Source organism: Pseudomyrmex gracilis, unplaced genomic scaffold, assembly GCF_002006095.1.
Source record: "Pseudomyrmex gracilis isolate BER0280 unplaced genomic scaffold, ASM200609v1 scaffold_46, whole genome shotgun sequence".
Taxonomy (NCBI): Eukaryota; Metazoa; Arthropoda; class Insecta; order Hymenoptera; family Formicidae; genus Pseudomyrmex; species Pseudomyrmex gracilis.
Window position 1 is genome coordinate 316,730 of NW_018020630.1, and position 17,520 is coordinate 334,249.

The window sequence follows — 17,520 nt, forward strand, 5'->3', positions numbered from 1 at the left end:
GAGGCGCAGGGCGGATACATTGAGTAAAATGTCTCAGAAAAGATCCCTTAACCCAGCTATAAAGCAGTCTATTTATGTTTATTCATATTTTCTGTAATAAACAACTTTTTCGAGAAAAAAATTTTTGTCCGGATTTAAGTGGCGGACCCTGTATAATCAACTCTCGATGTTCTTTTCTTGTTATTCAATACAAGAGCGAGTTGTATCTCTTATTATATTACGCGTGAGCGCAATATACACTTTATTAAAAAAAAAAATTAATCTACTTCGAATATCTTCAGTTAAAATTTTATATTATCAGAGTTATGTAATTAAATTTTTTTATAAAAAATTTGTCCAAAGCGTCAGATTTGCAAAATTCTACAGTTTGACAAAATTAGCGTTTAATGTTATTCGCGATAATGAAGATTTTAGGAATTCCAACACGCGTTACCGCTCGCGAAATACAAAATACCCCGACGTCTCACGCGCCTGCAACAATGCACACGTTTCTCTTAAAATATCTCGCACGCGTTCACGTACTTTCTGTCAGGGTGCAGGGAAAGCGTCAAGTCCGGAAGAAACCGTACACATGAGGACCGGTCAAGCGTAGGGTCAAAAGTGCACGAGGGTGGCCGGTGCTGGGTCGTCGTACGTAGTACGAGTGAAAAAGTGAGTGAGCTCGGTGGACGGGAGCTCGGAGAGATAGCGAAGTCGCAAGGAAAAGAAAGGCGGCACGAAAAGTGGACGCGGCGGACGTGGAGAGGAGAAAGAGGAGGGGCATCTGCCTTCTTACAATTAAACGAAGCCTCAGAAGCCTTCGAAAGCGAGCGGCCGTCGAGCAGTCAACAGCTGCGCATCTGAATACTAATTTGAAATGTTTACACACCCGCGTGCACTTAACGTGCGCTTCACTCGGCGCTTCACTCACACACCCATCTATTCTAAGCATCGACACGGAAAATGGATGAAGCATGAACTGCTATTTTAGATAAGAGGATGGCAAAGATTAGCGGTAAGGGAGAGGAGTATACGTGCATTTTGTGGCCATTTTCGATTCGAATTCGTCCGGCTCATGTATGTATGTATGTATGTATGTATGTAAGCATGTAGCATGCAACGCTGTTGCGATAATGTAATGCAACTGTTAAATAAATAACACAATCTAAAGAACAGTACATTGAAAAGTGACGCTGAACTGCGTGTACATATACGCTTCTGTACTATCTCCTTAACTGCCAATCTCACCTTTCGCTCACATCAAAAGACCGTTCATTAAAAGACAAAAGCTAATGAACAGACTTTTACGCATTTGTCCTCGCTCCGGCTTCCTCGCGAAAACGATTGAGCTTTGCGAAGCGAACATTATATGCACACATGAATCGAAATGCGTTCTCGATTGAGGTCTGATCAAAGCGCATTTGTGAATTTTAATTCCCAAAATGTATCTGAAATCTCGCGCATGAATCCCCTACCCTCGTCTGCTCGCTCGTTTCCATGCTGATTTGCCGATAGTCGCGGACGTTTGATATGAAAACGAGCGGTCAAATATTTATGAAAATGTAGCCATTATTTTGATAAGAGACCTCGAAGTGATACCCCGGTACCCTTTCCAAAACCCGTTTTAGAGTAGGAAGGGTGCTCAAGAGAGTGCGAATATAAACGCGTCCACGCCTGTCCCCCGGGGCCCGGGCTAAGATCCGACTCCTGTTTCAATATTGGGGTAAGTGTGGAAGGGCCGAGAGTGAGCGGATGGATGAAATATGTTTGGGAGCGTCTCGCTTATAGCGGTGATACACACATATATAAATATGTGTGTTTGTATATACGCGTGTATATAATATACTAAGGATTTGTGATTAGTAAATGTGATTTCTGTCTGATTATTTAATATCTTGAGATTTAGCGTTGATGCTTGCACGTATGGCAATATAAATTTATTTTGACGAATAAACTATATATTTATACGCGTAAGAGTACATATATTTACACAGTCAGTAATATGTTGTATAATAATTATTAGTCAGTATATGTTGTATAATAATTATTATATAATATTGTTTTACTATTATTTACATAAAGTAATTTTTTGTTCCCACAATATATCACTGTAGCACGTGACAAATTTTTTCATTTGTCAGATTTTTCACGGAATAATAACATCCATAAAGAGAGATTAAATAGCGAGAGCAAGGCGAGATTTTGCGCAGAAAAGGGGTACCGACGATCGACTTAAAAAAAAATGACGTGCATTTTCATAAATTTCCAACAGCTTAATACTTTATGCATGCAGGATCGTGGATTTGTCTCGGTAAGCTGAGAATGTCCACGTGCGAGAAGGTCCGTTATATGTATAGAGAACAGCTCTCTGCATAGGATCGTGCGGGGGTGAGAAGGGGGGAGAGAGAGAGGAGGGAGGAAAGGGCACCCCTTTTTGAACTGCCCTTCTGCTAAAGCTGTCCCTGTTCTGCCTCCCAGCCACCGTAGCACCCGTCAGTAAAATAGAACTGGCACGCGTAGGGTAGCGGGCACGTGTACGCGAAGGGTGAGAACCCACCCTTGCGTTCAGGAATCGCGTGCAAGGTGCCTTTACGATTATTGTGCAGCGCGACACATTCGCCACGGCATTTTATTAAAACCTATCTCGGAAGTTCTCGGATGCGTTCTCGCGATTTCGCCGGAATTCCAACATTCTACGCGCGATATGACGCTAAATTTGTAGCCCGATACGTGAGCGGAGACTTAATTAAGAGAATCTTTAAGAAGTTGAAGGAAATAACTGTAGTTACGATAATTTGCATGAATAATTAAGCGAAAAGTAATGAGTATTCTTAGCACGTTCAACTACATTAGTTTCGTCATTAGCGTTTCTGTCTTCTGCGTAACTTTACTTATTGCAATATTAAACAACAGACTGTGTAAATTGTTTGTAGCACGCGTTATATATTATATGCGCATTACACATACACGTGCATGTATTAATTACATAAAAAAATCTACAAAAAATTAAAACTAAAAATATATAATTATATATATAATCGATATATTTTGTTGTTTACCGTATTCATCTTCTATAATATTATACAAGTTGCAACTGAATTATATAGGGCCTTCTGTGTATGTTGTGGAAAGCATCGTAAACCAAAACACTCGCCGCGCGCCGCGTGTTCAACCAATCCACTTTAACTCGACCTTTCTTTCTATCCATATGAGCCTTTGATGGCTCAGTGAAGTGCGGCATCTTTTTATCGTGGGCGTTATCGGTGATTGAAACGATACTGTCTATCGATGCTTTTTGCGAGATGTGCGCTTTGACGTGCCTCTCTACACAGTGTGTATCCGTGTCTCATGAACAGATTTTGAAACGAGCATCGAATATACAAAATATATAGAATTTTTCCGTCAAAAAAAAAATTCGACGCTCGAAACACGTGCCGAACAAACGCCTAATACTTCATCGCGTTGTAAACGCGAAATAGAAATTTCAGATGTAGCAATTACAATTATACAGATGTTACAGTACTTGTATGAAAAAAAAAAAAGTGAACACCCGGTACGTACTGAAACGTTCAGATTTACATCCATTTGTAGTAGCATTTTCGCTAGTTTTTCAAGAGAAAAAAGGACACATTCAAAACTAAATATACATGTCACAGATGTTTGTTTATGTACAGGTTGTAACTTTGCAAACATATGTATATATATATATATATATATATTACAAATATACTACGTAGTATATTTCCATGTTATGTAACATCTTCACAATGACAATCGGTCGATTCCTTCGCTCCGAAATGTTCATGTGAACAGTTAATCTATATCCCAAGCAGCGCGATGTAATGTCATGCGGCGCGCAAGTCTCATTAGACTTGTAAACCGTTCGAGTTTCGACTTACCATATGAGTGTGTGTGTGTGTGTGTGTGTGTGTGTGTGTGTGTGTGTGTGTGTGTACGCGCACACACGTTTGTTAATACATTTGCGTGTTGAACGCGGAATGAACAGAGATTTGCACACACGTGAGAAATGTCACTTGTCGATATAAATACTAATTGTGAAAAATACATATTTCTCTCTTCAAGTACACGGGATTGTTGAATTATTCTCAATCGCTTCACGCGCGCGAGTATCGGGATATTAATTAGCGAGCGAGCGCTCAAGTTCGAAATGCACAACGAGTCCTTCTGCTGTAGCGGGAAATAAAATAGTTGCGCGATGATCACAAATGAGTGTCTTTAAACGTGAATTACATTTTATATTATGGCAGTTCTCACAGTGTAAAATTATAATCGAATTAACATTGCGGTACGGTCGTTACGATCTTAGTATAATTATAACGTCTAAAGACAAAACACATAACACGTACACACTTTTATCTCAGTGCACGCATGAAATATAATATATGCATTCGGAGAGTTTTTACGGCACGTTATGTTTCCACACCGTTTCCTCCTCTTGTTTCACTTATCCTCGCCATCGCTTCACCGAGAACAATGGTGTTTGAGATCTGGCGCCGATAAATTGATTTTTACGCGACATATATGTAACTTCTCTACTACTTCCCCCATCTTTTCTAAGCGATCCTTTATCACACCCGCTTCATATGCGCGACTGCCTCTCTTTCTTGCCGCTGGGATCCGCGAAACCATACGGATAAAGTTATCTTACATTTACCAACATTGGAATTAGCAAAGCTAATTTTTCGGCTGTTCTTTGTCGTACATAAACACACGTATAATGTACACGTGTATTATGTATACATTTATATACGGAGAGTAAAATATATATACATATATATATGTATCTCTGTGTGTATATGTGCGATCAAGGAAACGAAAAAAAAAAAAAAATATTTATGTAACATTGAGTTTATCGTAAAGAAGAAGTATAAATAGTTTTGATGTATCAGAAAAGACGGGTTTAAAAATTTAACACTTCGTGAAACTTTTGAAGTGGCACAGGCAAGAGCGTTTATGTCTTTACACATAAAATTACACCAATAATATCGCCTCGACAATATCTCTCAATAAAAAATACGCCTTCATGTGTAATAAGACGTTAACGTTTTTGTTTGTATAAATGAATAATTATGTGAAGTTGAAGTTGTGGAAGAGAAAATCAACCGTTTATAAGCGGATGATGTAACACCCGGAGTCATCGGTAACGGAAGCCTCTACATTTCTGTCGAGGTCACAAACTAGGTTATTAAAAATCACCTTTTATGCTAACCAAAATCGACCATGGCTCTGTGATGATCGGGTCATGTATATTTATAAGATTTATATCACGCCAGAATATCAGGGTCTAACACCGGCTTACTCTTTGACCCGCGGGAATATATAATACGTTTGTCTAAAATTTATACACGTCCTCTATATTTTTTTTATGACAGATAATATATCGGTATTTATAAAGTATTATAATCGATTCGGCAAAACTGCTGAAAAAATATCAAACAACAACATGTCATTCGTGTGTACGTGTGTGTGTTCTGTGCTTATTACTTATAATATACTAATCAGAACATTATGCAACACCAATATATTTAGATAATGCACCAATATATTTAAATAATAATTTATATTATTGCAAAATAATTAAGTCTTACGTAGAAACGTATCTCATATACATATCAACAACAAATTAATCTTGTTTTCCTAATTTGCCGCATTTAATGCTTTCAATAACAAAACATAACGATTTTTTCTTACAGTAAGATTGTGCATAAAGAACACATTAAATATATACAATAAATATGTATAATAAAAAAAAGAACAACAAAATAATAATCCACTCGTCTTATTGACGAAAGGTTTATAGCGATTTGGGTAGCAGGTAATAATTTTTAATGACAATAGATTAATAAGAAAATATCTGATTCCACACTTTATTTTTTTTCGTTGCATACGTAAACTTTATATATATCTCTCAGAATAAAAAAAAGAAGTGGAAGTTGTTGACGTGGCTGACCGGCTTTCAATCTCTCTTCTTTTTTTTGTTTTACCTCGAAGATCGCCTTGTCGACGTTCACATATCGTGATATTATGGATTCAACGCAATGCATATGGTTGTCACTCGCCCGCATCTTCTCTCCCATAGGGATGTATAATATCTACTCCTGAATACATACATATACGAATAGTGGATACACGTGCATTTGAATGCGTTAATATACAAGCACGTCAACGTGCGCACGTACATGTGCGCATACATGTTTATGGCGCTGCGCGTGAGCACTTTTCTCTCTTTCCGTCTTTTTCTTTTTTTCTCTCATAGAAGTCAGAATAAATATTATATGTATTTTTTTTTTTTTGTTTTACGTTTATTGTGTGTGGAACACGTATGAGAGACACACGCACTTGGCACTTCAGTTTGCTGCGTAAACTCGTTCGTCATTGATTGCAAAATGACACAGAAATTGCTTTTTTTTTTTACAATAATAAACATATTTGAAAAAAATAATAATTTATTTTATACACACGTATATTAGATGCGCACACACATGTTCTTTGTGTAACGTTCTAATTTGATATGCCGGGCATCAAATGCGCACACACACAGTTTCACATTAAATGAATTTTAGTGCGCTATCAGATCCATAATGCAATATGTGTCCACGTTTCAGGTTACGGAGTGCAGTAGTTAATACTGGGCAGTTCCGAATTGTTAACTATTCGCGTAAACAGTCTCGCTGTGACGGGAAGGAATGTGCGTGAAAGAATGTCGACCAACGTCTAATGCTTTCTCTAATACCTCAACGATGTCGTCGTCTTCGGTAAACCAGATGCGAATTGTAAGTTAACGTCGTCGCCCTTCGCGTAACAGCTGTTGGTGTGCGCCTTCGTTTCCACTCAATAGGACACTCAATATATTTCATGGACGACACGAATTAGGAAACGGCGCGCCATCAATTACTATTAGCATTACGTATTTTTGGAAAGTCACATATGGTCGGCAGAGAGAGGGTGACATCATCTTTTTTTTTTTTCTTTCCCCGACATATACCGTCGTTGTGTATTTTAATACACTTTTGCGGGAAGCAGATATTTACCACGTACAAAGCCAAACTGTCATTATATTAGTCACGATACCCGTATTGCGTTACCTGTGATCGTCATACATTGAAAGCCATTAGTATCAGCGCGCGCGTATGTCCGCATTTATAATTAAATGTATGACGTCCTATCGATATGTACTCTTATCTCTGCACGTATTAATTTACATATATGCGTATTTATTTGAAGTGAAATTAATTTCCTTGCTCTATGTTTATGAGTCCTCATCACGTGAAAGTTGTCCCTCTCTACTGTTTAATTCCATATAACCGCAAGTAAAAAGAACAGAAGTTTTAAAAAACGCTTTACAAAATAATAAATTAATTCTAACATATTGGAATATTTTGCGAGATAAAGGAAGGAAGAGAGAGAGAGAGAGAGAGAGAGATGTCAGGAAGGGGAGAGGGGGCAGAGGCATCAGGAAGCAAAATGACATGATAGATGGCGGGAAGAGAGGAGAGACGGATTCGGAAACGTAGCCTTGATCAAGTTGAAAACAATTATCGTCCCTCGCTCACGTGTCTCCGCGATAAATCTTTTCGGAAGTTGGCTTCAGCCGTTGCCAAAGGCGGAAACGTCGTGTCGACGTGCTGTCAAAATACGAAGGCAGTCGTGCCACGTGCAACCCCTGACCTTCGCGCCCTTTTTCCTTGCATTCATAACTGCACTCCACAACCAGACCCTATTGCGCTTTTGTGTATACATACACCCGCGTCGCGCAACGCACGCGTGTGAGATGTAAGCGCGTGCCACGGCCATTCGCGTATATTACATGAAGAACAATAATAGAAGTAGCGAATTGGTCTAAAAGATATATGTATCGCGCAGACATGGACGATTATGTTCTTTATACGTGAAGTGCACTTTTTCATTGTTAAAATATTCTCGAAGAATATCATTGATGCGAGCTCATGTATTTCTAAACGCATTCTGATGTCTTTGTTTGATTTTATTTGTTACGTCGCGCCGAAGAATAAAATTCAATGCGGTTTAAATATTACGACGATATTCTTTCTTTTGTTTTGTGCGTCTATCTATCTGTTTCCAACGTTATATTTGGTTTTTATTAAATATGATTACAATTCTCTTAAAAAACTGAACTTGATTAGTGCAATTTATAAATCGTATTCTTGGTTTAGCAAACTGATGTGCGTGATTAAGTTTTTACCATAAAACTGTCTAGAAACTTACCCTCCCCAGTCATCCCTCGTTTCTTCAGCTTTCCTTCCGGCAGCGGCGCGTGCAGCTCGATAATTTCCACATTTTCATTGTCGATATACTTGACGCGGGTTTTCCTCTCCTAGAAAGCATTAAACGACATCCGCGATCAGCGTAATCTCCCAATTACTTCTTAATGCGAAAGTAAATCACAATTCTCATCGACATCACACACACACACCGCTTTAATTATCTCTTCGATCCGCAGTACGCAGTCACAAATTCGAAATCTGTCAGTTTAATCTGCAAAATGTTCGCTACTGCGTTCCGCGCTTTTAATGGAGGTAAAAAACGGACGCGCGCGCGCGCGCACGCGGTTGCAAAAAAAAAAAAAAAAAAAGAAAAAAATACTCTCGAGTGCGTGTACGTTTGGCCGTGCGTCGGGACGGCGTAAATTCAATCCCGGAAAATTTCACGCTGCTAACTACGACAAAATGATCCAACAGTGACATCTGTGTCAATAAGGCGAATCCTCCCGGGGATTGCGCAAGGCCGGAGAATTCGAGGGTCCGCGAACGCGATTATCCTCATTCAATCATCGATTTTATTTGGTTAATAAAACGATTATCCCGCTTCCCGCACTCTACGAGTCTATCTCTCCGCTTGCGCTCAAACCGTTGCACGGCATACCCTTCGGGAGCGTTCAACCAAAAATGTAATTTACATCCCTTTATGTCGCGAGATTGAAATATTTGCGAATTAATCCGCGCGACAGAATTATCGCCGGCCATTATACGCGGCCCCGCTCTTTGTCTCTCCAGTTAACGTACTCTATATGTATCTCTCCGTCCCTCTCTTCCTCTCAATCTCTCGTTTCTCCTTCTCGCTCGCGAGCAAACGTCTTTTTTTCTCTCTCTCTCTCTCTCTCTCTCTCTCTCTCTCTCTCTCTCTCTCTCTTTCTCTTTCTCATCTTCCGCGAATCTTGCCGCGTTGCCGCTCGCCTTTCTCCTCCTCTCAACCTGCTGTGCCTTGAGGCGCTTCTTCTCATCCTAATGATTCCCCTTTATTCAATTCAAAAATATCAGTGCTACCCCATTTTACGGAACATTGGATTCAATTATGATTGTCAAGCCCCGGTAGACCCTTTTACTGCCAGACTCCTTCCAAAGTTTCTTAGATCGGCAACGTACAAAACGGGAATATGTAGAATAATTTTCGTTAACACTCGGATGGGACAATTATTTTAGATTTTAATTTGCGTTAATAGCTCATTAGATACGATCATTTTGCAAGTGACTATTTAACTTTAGCTTCAACTGCTTCACGTAAAGCGAAACAAAATAGAAAAGAAATTAGAAAAGTTTTAGTTTGTGTTCTTCTGATGTAAGAATGAACCTGATAGTAATTATTGTTGACGTTAAATATAGTGCACGGTGTATTATGAAATGTAATTTTTGCAAGAGATGAGTTATATATAAAAAATTGTACAAAAACGATATATACGTATGTAATTGAAGTAAATTTCATCTTATAACTCATGGAAGTTGTATTCGAGTTTTTTTTTTTTTTATTACAAACTAAACTTTTTTAATCTAGTATTGAAAACAGTGTATATAGGTGCCAATATTATTTATGAGAAGTGTAAATTTGTATATTGTGTAAGGTTTCAGTTCACATACACACACCCACACACACATACGCACGAGTTTAATCCAGCGATTAGAATTAAATCCACGACGCGGCGAGATCGTTAAACGATCGCGGACCGGAACTGTCAAGGGGGCGGCGGTCCGAAAGAGGGATGACGATGACGATATAACCCCCGACCAAGGGTTGCTCAAGAAGAGCCGGGACATAATGTCGAGCTCCGGGCTGTTAAACCGGCATACAATAATCTGCGCAGCGCCAATCCCGACGGCAGCATTCAATTAATTCTCCGGCAAAATTTGTCGCTCGTATTAAATCTCGCTGGATTAAAGGCAATCTCGCTTCCGCCTTGCCTTCCCTTCCACGTCCTTTGCCTCTGGCTCATCCTCCTGTGCTCCCGTCTCCATCCAGAATCTCTCCATCTCTCACCAGTCGATTCCGTCTTGCAGTCTCTTCTTCACTCATACTTCCACCCGTCATCTCAGCCTTCCGTCTTATTTCGTAGTTTACGATATCTGTAAGGTCTCTTGCGTAGCCAGAATAGATTGTACTTTCAATTAGGAAAACTGACGTCAAACCGACTTTGTCTGCTTGCAACGGCGAATAATGAAAAGTTTATTGTACATGTAAAAGCATATTACACACATATATATATAGTCGTGATTCGAGAAAATGTGTTATTCTTGCACAATTCAAGTTTTATTTATTGGACATAGGTTTTCGTTGTACGGAATACGACAAGTCATGTTCACATCGAACTTTCATAAGGAGACGTGCTCAGTTATAGCTGCATGTAGTCAGTGATTCAGGTGAGTGTAAATAAGGTATAACCGGTGGCCGAGAGTTTTTTTTATTATTCCCGCATCGAATACGTCAGGGTCGCGCGTCCCAAACTTTATTATAGATACACTCTGACTGGCGGAAGCTTCGATAGTGGTAGCGAGAGAAAGTTTCCACAAATTAATAACACGATATAAACATAAATATAACGACCTAGTAAACGGTAAAAAAAAGTACGTAAACGCTTACTGATAAACAGTGATTTTACGAGTGGAATAAACGATATGTTAGAAAATTTAATTATTAATCTTATGTTGTGTAATTTTTCACTTCTGACGTTATAATTCAATATAAAGTGCGCGGTGAGAGAGAAGCAATAGACTTAATTATTCTTCACCTATTTCGTTACGTGCTATTTCGTACATGCATGCTTACGAATTTGTAATGGGAAATATAATTAGAATAATTAGAATATTATATATTATCCGCGAAGTGTGTAATGTATCGGCGGAATTTGTGCCTCATCGTGCTCGCGCGCGAAAATTTATTAGTTTTAATAAAATCAGAATCATGCGAGAATATTCTTCGAGATGGACGAAGAATTCAGGGGAAAACGCACAGTCCATTAGCGAGATTACTTGTACCGTATCCTCTCTGCGGATGGTGCACGAATAATATCTTATGCCGGAGATTCCTGAAGAATGGATTTCATTTGGGGAAGAAATTAAAGTTTAATTTATACGATAGAAACGCGGGACGGCGGGGGTGTCTCCTATATTATTATTAGTTCACGTCGTCTCAATATTTATACAGAGCGATACAATTAACAGTAATTTCGTCGTATATATATATTGCGATTGATTGTGTGCTATATATTTTTGTTTTATATCACTTGCGATTTCGAAAGCCCAAGACCATTTTTTTTGAAAAATGGTCGCAATGCAGCAACGTAGAGCTTCAGTGGCAAAAGACGATAATTAGAAGTAGCGAAACAGTAACGGGACGCTTTCATAATCATTAAGAGAGTTAATTTTATATCTTCAATAAGTAATTACAAGCTTTGCTGCGGCTGTGGATCAATAATACGATCACATTGTAGCTACAGCTCACAGACTTTGATCACAAGAACGCAACTACTCATCTCCTCATAAGTTATGATGAAAAAAACTTAATTATAAAAAAAAAAAAATTGAGATTGAGAAAAAATTGAAGACATCTTACACGCAAAACTTACGCATACGCACACATTGGGAAAACATCTATATATGTATATGCGCGTCTATATAGGGGAAACGTGCGTAATGTAAGGCATCTACTTCCCGTGCTCAGTTCGAAGTGGTTTCAAAATTGCATCGGGGGTTCGCATCTTATTACTCACGTCATTTCCAATGTACACACACAGGTTATTGCCTGTAGTATCGGATGAATGAAATTGCGATATCCTCCGCGTGCGATTGAAGAGAGAGAGCCTAGGCACGAATCTAATTGGCAGAAGGATTACCGATCCACGTCGGTATATCTCTCCTGAAATTGTATTCGGATCACCTGCATGTTTCACTGCCGCGCGTAGAGAAGATTGAAGGAGAGCTTTCTGGAAGGGAAATTCTCTATGTGCTGTAACGCGCTCTTTCTATATCGCCTCCTTTCAAAACTGATAATTAGAAATCGTTACGTCTATTTTTATTGTTTTATTCAGTTTAATGTGATTAAAAATATTGTTTAAAAAAAAAACAATGATTTGCAATTGCATTTTTCTAGTTAAATTAATATGTTAATATTTGCGTACAATTTTTATAATTATTATATAACGATATCGCCTATATTATTGAATGAGAAGGGACTGGGGAAAAATAATGCGATCCATTGATTATGTTTCCGTACGGTTAATTAATTTTCCATTTGCACTCCGTTAAGTTTTAATCTTATAATAGTTTTCGCAATAACTACGCATTAACTTACGTTGCAATTATAGTGCCGCAATTTGTGAAATCGCTTCGCAGCGTGACATCGCGCGTCGTGTTTGGTGTAAATTGCATAAATATTGATTTCACGAGCGAATGTAAATAACTGTAAATCGTTTTTGCGTGTAGAAGTTGTCGTAATAAATGTCACGAGCCGAACGTACAATGTGTAAAGTGTTGGGTGTAAAGTTAGCCTTGGCCGTGTCCATCGTGAAGCAAGCTGCAAGTCTGGGGAGGTTATAACGGCGCCATAACCGTATACATTCGGCGACAATAATCGTTTTATGGTGGTCGGCAATATCGGCGGGTCGCGCACTGCCGCGGAAATTGATATCCTCTACCTACAACAGGCGCTAAAGTTATAGCGAGTGCGTTCGGCGCGATGCGACGCGCTGGATTTCGGTGTATCCGATTGAATAAAAAAAGGTTTATCTCAAGATAGGATTAGACGTATTTCACAGATTTTTTTTTTTTTTCTGTAACTTCGTATCTAAAATTGATGCGTTCTCCCCTCTTCTTTGTTTATTTATTCGGACACTTGGATTATTTATTTTATTCTCGCACTTAAAAGTGGTCTATTTACTATTTTTTAGTGAAATTTATATATATATATATAAAAACACGAGATAAATTGAAAGAACATCACACTGGGGTAATAGTGAATGAATCGCGACAAGAACGCGGTAAAAACTGATGAAAATTGCACGAGGAGAAAAGAAAGTGATGCAGCCCTTCTCTCGGGGCTGCGCGTTTCTCGTTAGGAATTGGCCGTTCCTCTCCTATTAATTCTTAAACAATGCGTCATCGGCGCGGCGGCCGAGATAGCGATTGTTCGGCCCGGTTCGGCTTGGCGCTCAGCTTCCGCCTTCGTTGCCCGAACCGCCGCCACCCTCGTCATTGCCCATTCAGTCCCAGCCGGGAAGCAGCCGCAACCCGCACTGGAAGGTCGAAATTGGAAATAAAACGGCAGCAATAGGGCGGCGGCGACCGCGTGGACGAATGCCCAATTCTATCCGGCAGAGCCTCTCTGTATCTCGTCACACAGGAACGCATATAGACTCGATGGACGATGTGTACGATTTTCCATCACGACCTGTGGCAGTGGAACTGAAGGTGAAGAGAGGACGGCAAGAGAGAGAGAGAGCGAGAGACGGGGAGAAGAGGGGTAAGGGGGTACGTTCGGCTGGCAGGCGAGAAACGAGCAAGTCACGAGGTCCACGCGTTCGAGTCTGACTGGGTTTGGTCTGACTGGACTGGTTACGCGCGCATAGCTACGAGGGGGACGCGAACACGCGAGCGGGAACGCGAAAGCGCGACCATGGGGTAACGGGGAAGGGGAAGGGACGGGGGTTTCCCGGTTGTGTCGATGGATGCCGAAAAGAGTGCGGAGGGAGGGGGTGGTTTTTTCCAATCAAGCAACCTGCTGAATTTGTTTTTTCCCTGAAACGTCGCTGCCGTTTCAAAGTTATTGATTGCCATCGGGAAGGTGGAACCGATGAGATGAGAGGGGAGTTGAATTGAGCGGCGGAGGGAGGGAGGAGGGCGACGGGAGGGTGGCTTGAAAGGGGACAGGCGGGTACGAAATGCGGCGGTGTGGAGCGTGAGGGGGCAGGACGTATTTCGGTATATAGAGAAGATAGGTACGAGCAGCACTGTCGCTCGTTTCGTTCCGTTTCGTTTCGTTTCGCCTCGTCCCCGTTTCGGTACGTTACGTTACGTTTGCTCGGCCGTGCATCTCCTCGCGCAATATAGGGGCGGAATAATAATTACGAGAGGGAAAGAGAAAGAGAGAGAGAGAGAGAGAGAGAAAGAGCAAGAAAGAAAGAGAGAGAGAGAAAGACAGAGAGGGACGATGGGCCAGTGTCAATGATTGCCGATGGTTCCGAACCGGCGTAAAAGTAAAACGTTGTATAGATAAAGGGGTGGGGTGAAAATTGTAACGACTAATCATACGTAACAATCAAAACTTGATGACACGTTGATCGAGCTGAAATTATCTTATCGCACACACCCGTGCACTTGAAACATCACTAATGTAAATTAGTAATATTTCAAATCAAAATCGCGTGAGGCGAGAAAGAAAGAGACGATTTCTCATGCAAACGTAAAGTAACGATATATCGACGCTGATTTCGTTTCGCTTTCCTCGAGACTTCCGCGAAATAGGGTTTTGTGCAAGCGCTCTGTGCGCAAGGAAGCGCAATTCAAAATTACAGACAATATATCATTAAGCATCCACATAAAAGGAACAACATCTCCTCATAAGGAGACCGCTAGTGACGATCGTTGCCGTGTACGGAATACACACGATGCTACCCGCTCTATAAATTTGTCCTTACCCTCACGCCATTTTTGTCATTTCCGTTTATCGAGTCTCGACGACGCTCGGCTTCTTAACTCTGTGATAGTTCGATTATGGCTACGCGCGCACAATTCTCTAAAGCAAGTAACTAACTTCGAGATCGGAGTATCTCAGACGCTGCACACTTGACCGCGCAAAGCAATTTCAAAATGTTGAATTAACACTATGAAAGTTTATGACCTTCACGAAATTAACTAATTCACACAAACGGCTCGTTTCCCATGATCAAACGCCGAGATGAAGCGAATCATTCGGAGCGCTTTCGATAATTAACTATATACGTAGCGTGTGTATATAATATACACATATGTACATACAAGTATGTATCTGCAATTGTGTTTATGTGCAGGATGTCCTGTGATGCTAAAAACATCAACAAGTGAAGAGAAATTTATGCGCATGAAAAAGTCAGAAGTACGAACTAAAACTGTTTTCATGCGGGATTTTTGTTTTTGAGAAAAACTGGATTTTTTGATCATTGAAACTATTGAGGTAATTTTGTTTCAACTTAACAAAATAGAGCGTAGATTTTTCCCCACCGAAAATACGCATTGTTTTACACAAATTGTCTCGTGTGTTTTTTTCGTAAAAAAAAAATTTCTCACAGCTTCTCGTAGTTTCAAGTGATTTTGCGAGATCTTATAATAATGGATCGTATAAAAGATCAAAAAGAAACCGAAGACAAAGGAAGAAGGCAAATGACACTCTTCTACATTGCGATGATATATACACACAGTCAGTTTTTACCGATGACAAAGGTATAAACTTGGAACTAAAGGCATGTAGGACAACTGGCATATTAAGACGGTATATGAAATTCTCGACTAGCTCTCATTCTTCTCGTATGTAATAAATAATACAGAGAGAGAGAGAGAGAGAGAGAGAGAGAGAGAGAAGGAGGAAAAGGGGAGACAAACTCCCAACTCGGCTTTAGACGAGCTCCTTCAGTCCTTGCATTACTGAATGTCATCACAGGGACCCACGCTGATTTACATCCTACGAACCTTGCGCAGGAATCCGCAAGAGAGAGAGAGAGAGAGAGAGAGAGAGAGAGAGAGAGAAAGAGAGAGAGAGTCCCATTTCGCCGCAACTTTATACATAAAATATATGGCCATCATAGTGTGTTACGCCTTCTCAACCGCATAACTATGGCTATTTATGGAGCATGTGAAACTTAACAAAGGGAGCCGCTTGCTTTGTCTTTCTATCAAGTACCGACTTGTCTCTTCGACGTCGCGATAGAAGTTCGATAGCGAAGCTCAGCTATAAAATAAAGAGATAATCGCAGAAGAAGCGCGTTCAATTTTGTTAATATTTCTAAACGCCGAATATTATAAATTTGTTATTGAAAACAAATAAATAAACGCGCAATATAAATTATTGTATAATATTCGATATAAGATAATATCAAATTAATTAAAAACGATTTTACGCGCGCGCGCGCACACACACGCAAAACTTTCGTTCTAATGTTTCATCAATGTGAACTTTGATTTTTTAAAAACAAGTTTTTGATTTGACAATCCACTCGACATTTTCCGTCTCGGTGATCTATTTTTATTGAAGCGAATTAATTTGTTAACGGATCTAATCGACCAAGGTTACAACAAACGCGATGGATTTTCCAGCACAGTCAAAACAGATAAACAATTTGATTTATCGGTAGATAAAGACAGAGAGAGTACGTAATATCGCGGAACATAATTTTGTTTTTTTTACGTCGCGGACGCAAATAAAATTGTCATGGGACGCCACAGGATAAAGACACCTTCGTAATACTGAAAACCACTAATATCCTTTGTCGCACTCGGCAGCCACGTTATTTCACAGAGCGTTTCGATTTAACGCACAAATGGCTCTCTGTACGGCCGCAGTGTGTCTACAGAGCCAGTCAGATCCGATATCCCGGTCCTTTGATATCCATCGATGAAACGATTTATCTCTGTCCGCGCGTACTTTCAATCCGAGCGGGACACCTCTCCATCGGGACAGTCAGGATGCGGGGTACACCTAACCATGAAGGGAAACCACTACCATAGGACACTCGACATTTCTGCATCTAACCGAGCGTCGCGACTCGTTTTACGAATTGCTCGTTTCCGTTCATCAGTCGAATCAGTTCTGCCGACCTTGCGCGTCAATTTTATCCGATAATACTTCAAACTTTCTGGACAGACTTTGCTTTTTTTTTTCTTGTTTAAAATTAGCGAATCAGGTCACTGAAAGTTTGCGTTGTCAGAGAACACGTTACGTTGTGCGGCACGCGCGCCGAAAGTGATTCTGGTGATTCTGATTTATTCTTTCACAACAGCGACGCAATTTTTGCAAAAAAAATACTTTTGATGATCAAAAGTATTTTTTCAATGTTACGTTATTATTCATATTCGCGACGATATATTTCATCCGCTATATCGATATATTTATTTTTATTTTTACGAAGAAACACCGAGACGAATTTGCGTGAAACAATTTAGCGGAAAACAAATTTACGTTCTATTTTTTTAAGTTGAAACAAAATTATATCAATAGTTCAACTATCGAGAAGTCAGTTTTTTTTCTTTAAAAAAAAAAAAAAAA

The 17,520-nt window shown here is 39.9% G+C and overlaps 1 long non-coding RNA gene across 1 annotated transcript in view; it reads right to left on the bottom strand.

Moving 5' to 3' along the window:
• The window catches only part of LOC109853328, a 162,147-nt gene that overhangs the window by 97,549 nt on the left and 47,078 nt on the right, over nt 1-17,520 (bottom strand). Inside the window, exon 2 of the long non-coding RNA XR_002250102.1 lies at nt 8,227-8,335. This is a non-coding gene — a long non-coding RNA (uncharacterized LOC109853328). The remainder of the gene's footprint in view (nt 1-8,226; nt 8,336-17,520) is intronic.